The following is a 13,111-nucleotide window of genomic DNA, read 5'->3' as shown; positions in this document are numbered from 1 at the left end:
TTCTTGATGGTAGCCGTCTTGGCTGGTGAGATGAAATCTTTAGTTTTTGTTTGCATTTCCCTTGAAATTAGAAAAGTTGAACACACATACACACACATACACACTACAGAAGAGATTGCTGCACAGGCAAAATTGGAATTTGTGGCTTGAAGGAAGAAATTAATTTCAAACAAAACTAAAGCAGAGGTGGATTTATTAAAATAGAAAAATGAGGTGCTGAGAGAGAGAGAGAGAGAGAGAGAGAGAGAGAGAGAGAGAGAGAGAGAGAGACTAAAGCATGTTTATGCTTCTCAGTGGAGAGACGCAGTTTACTACACAAATGTAAGGATCAGGGCAGCTCTGCAGTTATATCTCTATTAGTGCTAAGAAGCTGTCTCTTTGTTGTAACATTGCCCAATATATTCATAATGAAGTTAAGAATCTTTCTTAGGAAACAAAGTTGGAAGGTAAATTTATGGGGGAGAGCACTATTAAGATACAGAAAAAAGGGGAGGCTGCATGAAAAAGTCCTGGTTATATGTCACCATTGTCCCAAGTAAACACAACCTAATTATTGTCCTTAACACCCTTGATAGAGGTGTCTCTTGAAATTTATCATCTGGCACAGAGTGACCACAATCTGCTTGTTATCTTTGATAAGAAGTCTTTTGGAAGATGTATACTGTGTCTTTGGATAATCATCTGCATTGATGGAGTCTGAACTCTGCCTTTCTCAGGAGTAAAATCAGGTTGGATGATACAGGAAGAGCTTTTCCCCATCCTGGTATTTTCTTCCCCAAGTCAACATAATTCCCTATCTGTTTATCTTGTCTAAGTCCCATTTGTGGAGTATTCATATCACTGCCCTAGGGACTGGGGTCCTATTCAGGACGTCCTTACCTGTGCTTATTTCTTGGAGTGTACTTCCTGCTTTGTCTTCTAGTGGTTTTAATTTCATGTTGAGGTCTTTTCAGTTTGGAGTTGATGACTGTGCAATGATGTAGTTCATTCTTCTACATAAATATATCTGGTTTTCTCAGCATCATTTGTTAAAGATTCTGTCTTATCACCAGTGGCATCTTTGTCAAAAACTGGGTGCTTGAAGTTCAGTGGCTGTATATCTGGGCCCTTTATTCTAGTCTATTAATTTACAGGTCTATTTTTGTGATAATCCATGATGTTATTATTATTATTCTCATGCATTTTAAAAAAAGAACATTAGGTATCAGATTAGTATACATAGATACTTTTATACTTTATTACACAACAATATACAAAGGGTTACCTATTACTTTATTTCCTATGCAATCACAACTAATGTGTAAATGTGCATCTTCTTAAGGAAGCCATGAGCCCAATCTGATGTAACACATCAAAACATAAGATTGTATTAGGAAAATTCCTAAGGGTTATGATGCTTTGTCTCTAAATTCCTTAATCCTTGAGCATTCATAGTCACTTCAATTCTTTGCTCACCTTTTTTGTCTGCTTTCCCTAGCTCAAGCTACAGTGTGCATGGTCTGCAAGTCTTTTAAAAGAGGACACTGTTTAGAAGGCAAGAGCAACTGTACTACAAAATACAGCCCTAGGTGCAGAACCAGGAATTTCTTCATATTCTCACCAGCAGGTAAGTGTTTGAGCTATTCGAAGACATCTTACTAAGAGGTAGAAGTACTCCTGCTCTGGAAAACAGGGTTGGTATTGGGAGTGAGATTCTCTTCACTATGAATGCCAAGTGTTGTTTGGGACACTAGTGATATATTATTTATGATGTATTAAAGCTTGCCTGAGGATACAGAAAGCAAAGCTAGCCACAAGCCATAGAGACTGGCAATGGTGATTCACACCTTTAACCCCAGCAGCCATACTAGCTAGACATAGAGCCTGGTGATGGTGGCACACACCTTTAATACTAGGACTCAAGAGACAAACAGATGGATCTCTGTTAGTTTAGGGCCACACTGAGCTACATGTAATTGATCCAGTCCTAAAGAGAAACAGCTCACACAAAGGTCATCTCAGCACTTGGGATAACACATGCCTTTAGTCTCAGGATGTGTGAAGGAAGAGGCAGCAGTCTGGGATTGCAGTCTGAGATGTGTTGCAGATTTAATCTCCAGTCATGCTGAGGACAGAACAGCCCTTTCAGCCTGAGGTAGAGGTAAGACCTAGTGGCCAGCTGCTTTTCTTTTCTGATCTTTAGCTTGAAGCTTGAACTGCAATTTATGTCTCTGGGTCTTTATTTTTCATGTTACAATAAATTATTTTATCTTCTAGGTAGATGGGTCCACAATCACACTGAATTGGACTGTACTAAAGCATGTTCAGCTGAAAATATGTATTTTGGAAGCTTGAAGGTATCTACCTTTTGCTGCAAAGGTGAAGATTTCTGTAATAGATATCATGGCCAAGTAGTGAAGAAGGACAGTTACTAACCAATTCCTTCAGCAATAGCACTATGTCCCTGTCCTCTATTTCCTCCTCCAGGCATCTCTCTATTTCCCTTTGTATGTTCAGCATGAAGAAAAATTCTTTACAAACCATCAGGCAAATGTTAGGAAAAAAAGGCAAATGTAAGCAACAGAGAAACAAATAAAACCTGAGTTTCATGTAAGATTGTACTCTCATGGTTATTTTAAAAAGGGAGGAAGGACCATGCATTCAGTTTATAGACCGTTCTTTGCACATAGCCAGAGCATCTTGCCATTGTAGGTTGACGCTCAGTTTAGAAAGGTATAAACCAAACTAACTCTATTTCAGTAATCTAAGTCTCCAGTGTTTCTATTATAAAATCTGAGTGCTCATATTATTAAGAAGTAAGGATCCAGAGTAAACATGGAATCCAGAAAGATAAAAAAGGAACCATAGCAGGAACACTAGAAGGTAAATAGTTGAAGGGAGGAGGATTGGGAAGGGGAGTCTTCATTGGGAAGAGGAAAGAATATAAATTGAAGAAGGAAGAGAGGGAAAGAATAAAATAACAATAATAATGTCTGATAATCCATAAGGAATCATTACATATTTACCTAGAATTACATATAATACATGTCTACATATTGGCTAATTATTTGTGAAATCTATACTATGTTAACATTAGGCATTACTTAGAGGGGAAGCAGAAGGGGAAGACAATTGAACTTACTGAAAGACTCTGAAATTTTTAATAAATCAAAGTATATGTAATTAAAAGGAATTGAAAACATCATCAAAACTGATCAGCGACCTAATTTAACACATTATTTTCAACAATAGTATGCAAACATGTAGACATTCACATAAAAAAACATGTCTTATGGAATACATATTTAATCTTATAGGAGTACAGATTGTGCATATTGAATGCCAATTATCCTTTGAGGCCCAGAGAAGATATCTCAAATACCTGGTTTGGCTTCAACAAGTGTAGCTCTTAATAAAATTTACTCTTTCAGCAAGGGGAGCTGGGAATCTTCTGCCCAAGACTCTGTGGAGCAAAAGAGTAGGCCAGTAATGCATAAAAATATATTTTATTATTGATGTTTTATCTAAAATATGCTTTTGTGAATGTTCAAAAAAGAGAAAAGAAGATTAAGAAGTCATCTACCTCTACCCCTGTATGCAAGGTCTCAGACACATGTGGGGCTACTCTAGCATCAGGCCCTGGCTCTGGCTATACCCCTGCTTGAGGCAAGGCAAGAAGCACTTAGCTGAAGATGGGGTGTGTTTCTTGTGTCCTGGGTAAGCAGAGACCACTTGGTTTCCCTCCCTTAGGTGACAGCAACTATCCTGTGTTGTGACTGGGGTTCTTGTAAATATCCATCAACTATCCAAACTTCTGGTGTCTCTTCCTTTGTCTGGGGTGGGGTGCAAGCTGGAGTGATGCAAGAGACAACTTGGTGTTTAGTGAGTGCCTAGAAGCTGTTCAAAATGCAGAGAGCAACAGACTATAGGGTTCCTACCCACAGTTGAAGCACCTACTAATGCACCTACTGGTGCAACATCTACTCCTAAAATTTGGAATCATCACACAAGAGGGTACCAAAAGATGGTAAGAATAGAGGACCAGAACATGTGCTCCAAGATGTTATCTTCTCTACATGACAAGGAAGATACACCCATGAAATCTCAGGAACAGGGTTGCTTCACCAAGACCTGCACAATGACAAATGTCAACATATCACTGGGTGTGGGGTTTAACCCCTAGGTGAAGAGCTACAGGCAACTTTGTCCAATGAGAAAGGAAGAGTCAATTTTCTCCATATTCAAGGCCCATGATAGGTTATCCAATCCTAGGGGACAACATTTAATACAAATGCATACAAGCAAAACTAAATTCACCAAGTTATACATGTGAACATACACATATATATACACGATAATCATACACACATGCATATATACTTGTGTATGTATAACAATACTAATAAAAATAAGAGTGTGAACTTGAATGGGAATGGGGAGGAGGACAATAGAGGAGTTGGAGGAGAAAGAGGAAGGATGAAAATGTTGTAAATACAGTCAGTGTGTGAGAAATTCTCAATGTTTTTTTACCCTTGTCCATCACAATGCTATTCATGTTAGCACATACAGATATTTGGTAGTATTTTACACTTGATTTCAGTGCTCCCAAAATCCTCTGTTTCTCTTTGCCTCCATGTGTGGTCTCTGTCAAAGGGCAGGCTTACTGAGGCAACACTGGCCTCACAACCATACAACAGTTACTTAAAGCAGCCGGCACATTATCAAGACACCATCCCCCTTTTTATTTGGCTGGAACAGAAACACAGGTTCATTCTAGTGTATGCATGGGATTTGTTCCCATGGTGGTTTACTCTTACGCAGATGAGTTCAGTCATGACACTGAAGAAACAGATTTGCTGAGGTAAGTCAAGGAAGCAGTATCACAATATGATTATTAAGAACAAAGTGTTTCATGTGCCCATTTATCACAGGTTATATAAAGTCTTACATCCCACATACATACTTGTTAAAAAATTACAGATTTTCCCATGGAGGGATAACTGCCTTAATCTAGAGACAGGAGAGAAGCCCTAGTCCCTACTTCACAGGACCTGTCAGATCTACATGACCCCAACTGGATGGCATTCCCCTACATATGGAATTGGGGTGGGGGGATGGGAGGGGAGGGTGGTTAGAGTGCATGTGAGAGGGCAGAGAGGGTAAAAGGGAGGGAAGGATGGAGGGAGGATTGGGGGGAGGGAGGGAGGGAGAGAGGGAGAGGGAACTGGGATCGACATGTAAAATAATAAATTTTCTGTGGAAACAAAAATAGAAATCCTTTTCCCCAGTAACTTGTCCTTCAACTTAAATTTTGGAGTCAAAGCATTTTTTTTAAATTTAATTTATTATTTTACACGTCAATCCCAGTTCCCCCTCCCTCCTTCCCTCCCTGCCTCCCTCCCTTTTATCCTCTTTGCCCTCTCACATGCACCCTAACCACCCTCCCCTCCCATCCCCCCACCCCAATTCCAAGGGGAATGCCATCCAGTTGGGGTCATGTAGATCTGACAGGTCATGTGAAGTAGGGACTAGGGCTTCTCTCCTGTCTCTAGGTTAAGGCAGTTATCCCTCCATGGGGGATGTGTTCGCAAAGTCCTTTTGTGCAAAAGGGATACATCCTGGCTCCACTGTCTGAGGTCCCTTAGACTGCTCAATCCTTCTGGCTGAGACCCATATTCAGGGGGGCCTGAGTCAGTCCCATGCTGGCTTCCCAGCTATCAGTCTGGTGGCCTGTTAGCTCCTCCTTGTTCAGGTAAGCTGCCTGTATGTGTTTCTGCCACCTGGTCTTATCCTCTCCATCTGCATCTGGGTTCTAGTTCGACTCAGTGTTTATGTATGGGTGTTTGTTCCTGTTTCCAACAGGCATTAGTTGAGGGCTCCATGGAGAAGTTAGTTGTTGATCTCACTCTCCGGGAAGGGCGTTTATGGTAGCCTTTCCACGGAAGCTCAAATTGTTAGTTGGCGGCACTCTTGTAGTTCTCCAGACCTTTCTTTGTGTTCAATTTTATCTTCAAACCAGTATTGGCTCCCTCTTTTATGTTCTCTCGCTCTCTTTCTCTCTCTCTCTCCTGTCTTCTTTTTTTTATTAATTTATTTTATTTTATATAACAAAGTCCAATTAAATGAAAACAAATATTTATACACAATATTTGGGAATTTGGGCGTCGTTCTTTCCAAACTACTTCCTGCTGGTAAGGGGCACTGTCATAGGGGATTCGAAGAAGATTCAGAAACCCAGGCTGTAGTCTGTAAGGCTGCTTTGTCCAGCTGTTTTGAATGTAGGATCACCTGGTACTCTGTTTCAGGCGGTCTGGTGTGATCAAATCACATTAGTCTGGAAAGAATCCACATCTTTTCATTTTCTGTGGAAACAAAAATAGAAATACTTTTCCCCAGTAACTTGTCCTTCAACTTAAATTTTGGAGTCAAAGCATTTTTTTAATTTAATTTATTATTTTACATGTCGATCCCAGTTCCCTCTCCCTCCCTCCCTTCCTCCCTTCCTTCATCCCTTCCTCCCTCTTTACCTCCCTTTTACCCTCTCTGCCCTCTCACATGCACTCTAACCACCCTCCCCTCCCATCCCCCCACCCCAATTCCATATGTAGGGGAATGCCATCCAGTTGGGGTCATGTAGATCTGACAGGTCATGTGAAGTAGGGACTAGGGCTTCTCTCCTGTCTCTAGGTTAAGGCAGTTATCCCTCCATGGGGGATATGTTCGCAAGGTCCTTTTGTGCACCAGGGATACATCCTGGCTCCACTGTCTGAGGTTTCTTAGACTGCTCAGTCCTTCTGGCTGAGACCCATATTCAGGGGGGCCTGAGTCAGTCCCATGCTGGCTTCCCAGCTATCAGTCTAGTGACCCTTAGCTCCTCCTTGTTCAGGTAAGCTGTCTGTATGTGTTTCTGCCAAATGGTCTTGTCCTCTCCATCTGCATCTGGGTTCTAGTTTGACTCAGTGTTTATGTATGGGTGTTTGATCCTGTTTTCAACAGGCATTAGTTGAGGGCTCCATGGATAAGTCAGTTGTTCATCTCACTCTCCGGGAAGGGCATTTATGATAGCCTTTCCACGGAAGCTCAAATTGTTAGTTGGGAGCAGTCTTATAGTTCTCTAGACCTTTCTTTGTGTTCAATTTTATCTTCAAACCAGTATTGGCTCCCTCTTTTATGTTCTCTCTCTCTGTCTCTGTCTCTCTCTCTCTCTTTCCTATCTTCTATTCCTAACCAGGCTCAATCTTCCTGGTTGCACATGTTTTCCTTTCCTCCCCCTCATTTTCTCCTACTTCTCTTTTTAAAAAGACACTTTCCTTTAAAAGCTCAAGCCTTACCTCCCAAAAGATTTTTATCCTATATTTATTGACCCCAAATCTTATTTGGTCATCCTTATCTCTTTTGTCAAAGACCACAAAGAAGGAATCTGGTAAATGTTCTAATTAGTTCACCAGAAACTCATCAAATTTAAGGATTTGAGTTCGACAAATCAACCCTTTCTTTCCTTTTGGTTTTTCCAAGGCAGGGTTTCTCTGTGTAATTCTGGCTATCCTAGAACTAGCTCTGTAGACCAGGCTGGCCTCGAACTCACAGAGATCCACCTGCCTCTACCTCCCAAGTGCTGGGATCAAAGGAATGTGCCACCACCTCCCAGTCAAACCAACCCTTTCTTGAAGATGGGCAATTTATTTATTTTTACTGAAATATAAAACATTGAAAACTCATTTTGGAAAGGCCACCCACCCGAGATTATCTCATGTTTTAGGGCATTATTGCTACATAGTGCAAGTCTTTAAAAATTATTTCGAACAATATTTTTCCCTTTTATAAAAATCTCAGCACAAAACATTTATCTCCCCCACAGTAACCAATGTAATCCACAACTGTCCTGGTTATGGCATGTACACACGTGTCACTCACATCCAGTGACACCTCAGAAGGGAGATATATCTAATATGAAAGTAAAAAGGGAAGCAGGATATAATGCGTTTTGGTACTTGTTATCAGTAAGAATCATGAACAGGCAATTAGAAAATTAAAAAGAAATGTAGAAGGCAAGGCATTATATATCAAAACAAGTTTAAGGTCTTAATAGCCTATATGTATGAATGGCACAAGTCTAAATTTTACATCTTGTAATTAATTTCATCACCATGCATATATAAATTTAAAATCTTAAAATTAAACTTATTTTTGCTGTTATTTTATCACCATTAACCTTAATCTAGGCACTTTAATCTGAAAATGAATTAAAAATGCATTTCAGATTTTTCTGTATTACTCTTAAAACTAATGCAGTCCAGTCTACCAATGAACAAGTGGTACATGATCTTAAAACAAAGTTAACGGGGCTTTGAGAATATATAATATACTTTGTCACTTGTTCATATGTTTATCATAAGGACACAGAATATATTCCCTATTAAAATACTTGTGTTCCATTTCTGAGAGGAAAAATCCTTTAAAGTCCAAACTCAATATGTGAGTAGTCTTAAAATTTGGGCATAACATGGTAAGTTTCCTGTGAGCTGCTCTCGCTGTGGGGAGTCATGTTTGTTTTGCTGACAGAGAAAGGAGAAGTTATTTGATTCTAACAGGTTTAATATGCCTCTTGGTAAATAAATTACATTTTCATATGTAATATTCATCTGAGGGAACCTGTTATAATTTATAAAAAGATAAAAATTCTTCTGTGTATTGTAAATCATAGGACAACAGTAATAGACTCTGGACACTACAGTACCCTCCACAAGGTGCACACTGTAAACTGCTCAGTTTCATTCACTGCAGTTCAGCATACTAATCCTTGGTGATTACAATTTCATTGATTCAAATACAAAAGCAAATATACAAGCAAAAAGCAAACAGTACAGTTAAAAACCTCTATTGCCTACATTTGATTACACAAAGAGATAACTTGATGTTTAAGAATACATTTCAGGCAAAGTGAGATATGTTGACACTAGAAGTCATAAATTCTTACACATGTGAACCACAGCCATATTGAGCTAGTGTATTTTCAAGGTGCAAAGCATTGCAATGTGTTTTAAGAATGATACTGGACATTCCAGACAGTGGGAAGACCCTGAATGGACTCCATTCAAGCAATAGCCACAAAATATGCAACATTTCATAACTTAAATTATTACCTAAAGGTTATTTAAAAATCTCTCACGAATTCAATGACAGAATTTCTGTGTATGTACAGTACAATCACCCATTCTTTGAGACTTTCTTTCCTCCTCCCTGAGTCCACATCTGTGGATCCTGAGGCACACTTCACAAAGTCAGTCGCTTTGAGGTACTGAACAGCACTCTCAAGCCTCTTCAGTTCTTATCTTACTTTGCCTTCGACCACCGTGGTGTACAAGACATGGCTGTGTCCACTGGTACAAGTAGTAGCATGCCTCAGGGCATTAGCACCAAGACAGGCGATGAGCAGTTCTGTGCAGCAAATGAATAAGAGCGTGAGGTCCCAGGCCAATGTGTCTATGCTCGAATAATACACCTTCTCAAAAGTCAAAGATATCTTTGAGAAAGAAAAGAACTTGATTCTTAAAGATGCAACATAGGTTATATAGAGAATTTCTAGGGTTCAAGAAGCCCCAGGCTAAGACAGGGCATATATGCTCACAAATGGCATAAAAATGAGCAAAAAAAAAAAATCTATCTGAGATCTTCAACTACTGCCCTTTCTTTTTCAGCTCTGACCAGCAACTTGAAGCCACTGCTGTTTCCTTGAAGGAAGTGTTGAGCCAGCGGTTTTTCACCATATTCTGTATGGATGTTGGTGGGTTTGCAGAATGCTCAAAGGAATCCATTAAGGTAAAATCCAGAACCACATCAAAATATTTAAGAATTTCGCCCCTCTGGCAGCAAGTTCAATCTCAGTACTATCCCAGTGATCAATCTGCTCTTAAAAAAAATAGATCATTTCATCAAAAGCATCTTCAAATTTCTTTGGATTCTTCCATGCTTTCACAGTTAAAGCTGGTAAAAATCTTCCTTCCACTTTGAGCAAGGAATATCCTGTTGGCTGCTTCTAAAAGAATCACCTGGAAAGCCTGCCTTATACAGTGGAGTTTGGTGAGAGTCGCTGTCTCCTAGACAACCAGCATTTCAGTCCTCAGGACTCAGGAGTAAAGTTTCCCTTCTTCAACCAAATGTATAGCTTCTTATAAAAAGGGCAGAGACAAAACGACGCCGGGCTGTAGGTGTGCTGTGCTTTGCTGTGTTCTCTGTGTTCTCTACGCTGTATCATTTTGCAAGGTAGTTAGGGTCAGATCCCCCAAGGGTAGCTTCAGACTCCTGGAGACGATGTTGCCTTTGCAGCAGAGCCTCTACTTTGTGGGTGAATTCTGTACTAATTATGATGTGCACGCGTTCTTCAGCAATGGCATCTCCGGCTCCCAGCTTAACAGAGCTGCAGGCTCTGTTTAATATCTTGTCCCTAAACACCTTTTTCTGAACATTCCCACAACTCTAGGAAAGCCAAGGAGTGAGGTGAGGGAGCAGGGCCTGGAATGTCCATGTGACTGTTATCTGAAAGAACAGCAGATCTCACTTGGATACATTTCTGTGTGAGCCAAGTCTTATGTATAAGAAGGGACAAAAACCCTGCATTCCTGTGCACACACAGCAAAGCTAGCTGATCCTCAGGATGCTGGTCACCCAAGGACAAACACAAACCAATGTCAGTGCTTACAGAGTTTAATCTTTAACATTCTTCTCTCTTAGTGTGGGGAACAGAGGGAGGCAGACAAGATAGAAACATAGTGTCCAACTGGTTGTCCCAGGACTCTCCCTGTACCAAGCTTTGATAAGGCTGGTCCCACCACCTTCAAGTATTTTTGTAGTTGTAGCATCTATGATTTCTCTTTATTGATTTTTAGTTTTACTAAAATAGGCCTGAAAAATTACAAGGTATTATCTTGACTTTGGTACTTCTTAAACCTCATTTTGTTGCTTATAGTTACATTTCATTTGGAGAAGTTTTTATAGGTGTGGAGAAGAATGTGAACTTTTTTTGTTAAATGAAATATTCTGTAGCTAGGTTTAGGTACACTGTGGTGTAGTTGTAGTCTTAAAATTCTTGATTTAAACTTTTAAAATTATATTTAGTTTTTTCCCCATTTGTATGTGCATGTATGAAATATAGGTCAGGGTGGGGACTCCATTCTGCTCTTATATCATGTGAGTTCCTAGGATTGAGTTTGGATAACCAGACTTGGAAGCCGGTTTCTGTACCTGCTGAGCCATCTCACTGGCCTTACTTAGCTGAAGTTGAGATTGATATATCTGAAGATGGGAACGAGGTATTGAAGGACCTGCTACTCTTGGGTCTGTAAGACTTTTATGACCATTTGTGATTATTTCATGAAAATGGGAGACCAAACTCTTGGTTCACATAGATTTACAACTATTGTAGCTTCTTTAAAGGCTATTCCCTTTATATTGTACATTGGCTTTCTGTATCTCTTTTGACTAATTTTTGGTTGGATTCTACTGGATTTCAGAATAGCCCCCTACCCCAACTTGTGTTTAGCTTTAACTCACTTAATAGACTAACTTTGATTCACCCTTTGGTACAAAATCTGATTTTAGGATAGGGAAAAGAAGTACCAAAAAGAGTGTCTGAGTTAATAAAAGAACAATAAAAATAATCCCATGGTTATATACTTGAGTGTAAAACTACTAATATGTGTACCCTTTAAGTGTTTGAACATACATGTAATGAGTTACATAAGGACACTTTTATTTTTTTTTAGAGTATTTTTAATTTAATTTTATATAACAAAGTCCAATTAAATGAAAACAAACATTTATACACAATATTTGGGAATTTGGGCGTCGTTCTTTCCAAACTACTTCCTGCTGGTAAGGGGCGCTGTCTTGGGGGATTCGAAGAAGATTCAGATATCCTAGCTGTAGTCTGTAGGGCTGTTTTGTCCAGCTATTTGGAATGTAGGATCAGCTTGTACTCTGTTTCAGGCGGTCTGGTGTGATCAAACCACATTAGTCTGGAAGGAATCCACATCTTTTCATTTTCTGTGGAAACAAAAATAGAAATACTTTTCCCCAGTAACTTGTTCTTCAACTTAAATTTTGGAGTCAAAGCGTTTTTTTTTTTTTTTTATTATTATTATTTTACATGTCGATCCCAGTTCCCTCTCCCTCCCTCCCTCCCTCCCCCCAAGCCCTCCCTCCCTCCTTCCCTCCCCTTTTGCCCTCTCTACCCTCTCCCATGCACTCTAAACACCCTCCCCTCCCAACCCCCCACCACAATACAATATGTAGGGGAATGCCATCCAGTTGGGGTCATGTAGATCTGACAGGTCCTGTGAAGTAGGGACTAGGGCTTCTCTCCTATCTCTAGAATAAGGCAGTTATCCCTCCATGGGGGATATGTTTGCAAAGATAAGGACACTTTTATACAATTAAAAATAGAGTATGGCACTATCCTTAATAACAAAATTCAAACACTATGCAGACTTATGCAGCAGATTATGTTTGAATAGAGCAAAATAGGAAAATAAAAAATAACTGTTTAACTATAGAAATAATAGCCAACTTAGTATCAATGAATGCCTATCGTACCCCAATTGTGAACTCTAGTTTCCCACTAACATTAATTTATTCCTCAGATAAATACATGATACCAGTTCTAGAGAAGAAAATATACAATATAGCCTAGAACACACTTGCATATGATAACAAAGTATTGATTCCTTCTGAGGGTATTTAACCAATTTGGGATTGCATAGGAAATTGAAACTGATGTTTTTGAACACTTGGAGTATGGTTTTATGGAAGGCATATCTGTGAGAGTTCAAGGCCATTCTGGTCTACTAAGTGAGTTCCAGGATGGCCAGGGTTTTATAGTAAGACCTTGGCTCAAATAGGTAGATAGATAGATAGATAGATAGATAGATAGATAGATAGATGATATATATATGTAATATATCAATATATAATATAATAAAATATTATAAAGTACATTTAATGTTATTATAAGTGCACATTCTATGTTGAGCTTCTTGTCGGGCATGGTCTTTGTGGGGCTGCAATCAGAGCCAGCTGAATGGCCCCAAGTCCATACCTGAGTGGGGGAATGTGGATGAGGGAAAGGCTAGCTATA

At 39.5% G+C, this 13,111-nt stretch overlaps 1 pseudogene; it reads right to left on the bottom strand.

Annotated features, from left to right (window-relative positions):
• Positions 1-9,307: 9,307 nt before the first annotated feature.
• On the bottom strand, positions 9,308-11,232 carry LOC127231361 (mitoguardin 1-like; annotated as a pseudogene).
• Positions 11,233-13,111: the final 1,879 nt, after the last annotated feature.

Source organism: Phodopus roborovskii, unplaced genomic scaffold (assembly GCF_943737965.1).
Source record: "Phodopus roborovskii unplaced genomic scaffold, PHOROB, whole genome shotgun sequence".
In the NCBI taxonomy this organism is placed as follows: domain Eukaryota; kingdom Metazoa; phylum Chordata; class Mammalia; order Rodentia; family Cricetidae; genus Phodopus; species Phodopus roborovskii.
The sequence above is the reverse complement of the archived record's forward strand: the minus strand, read 5'-3'. Positions and strand labels throughout refer to the sequence as shown.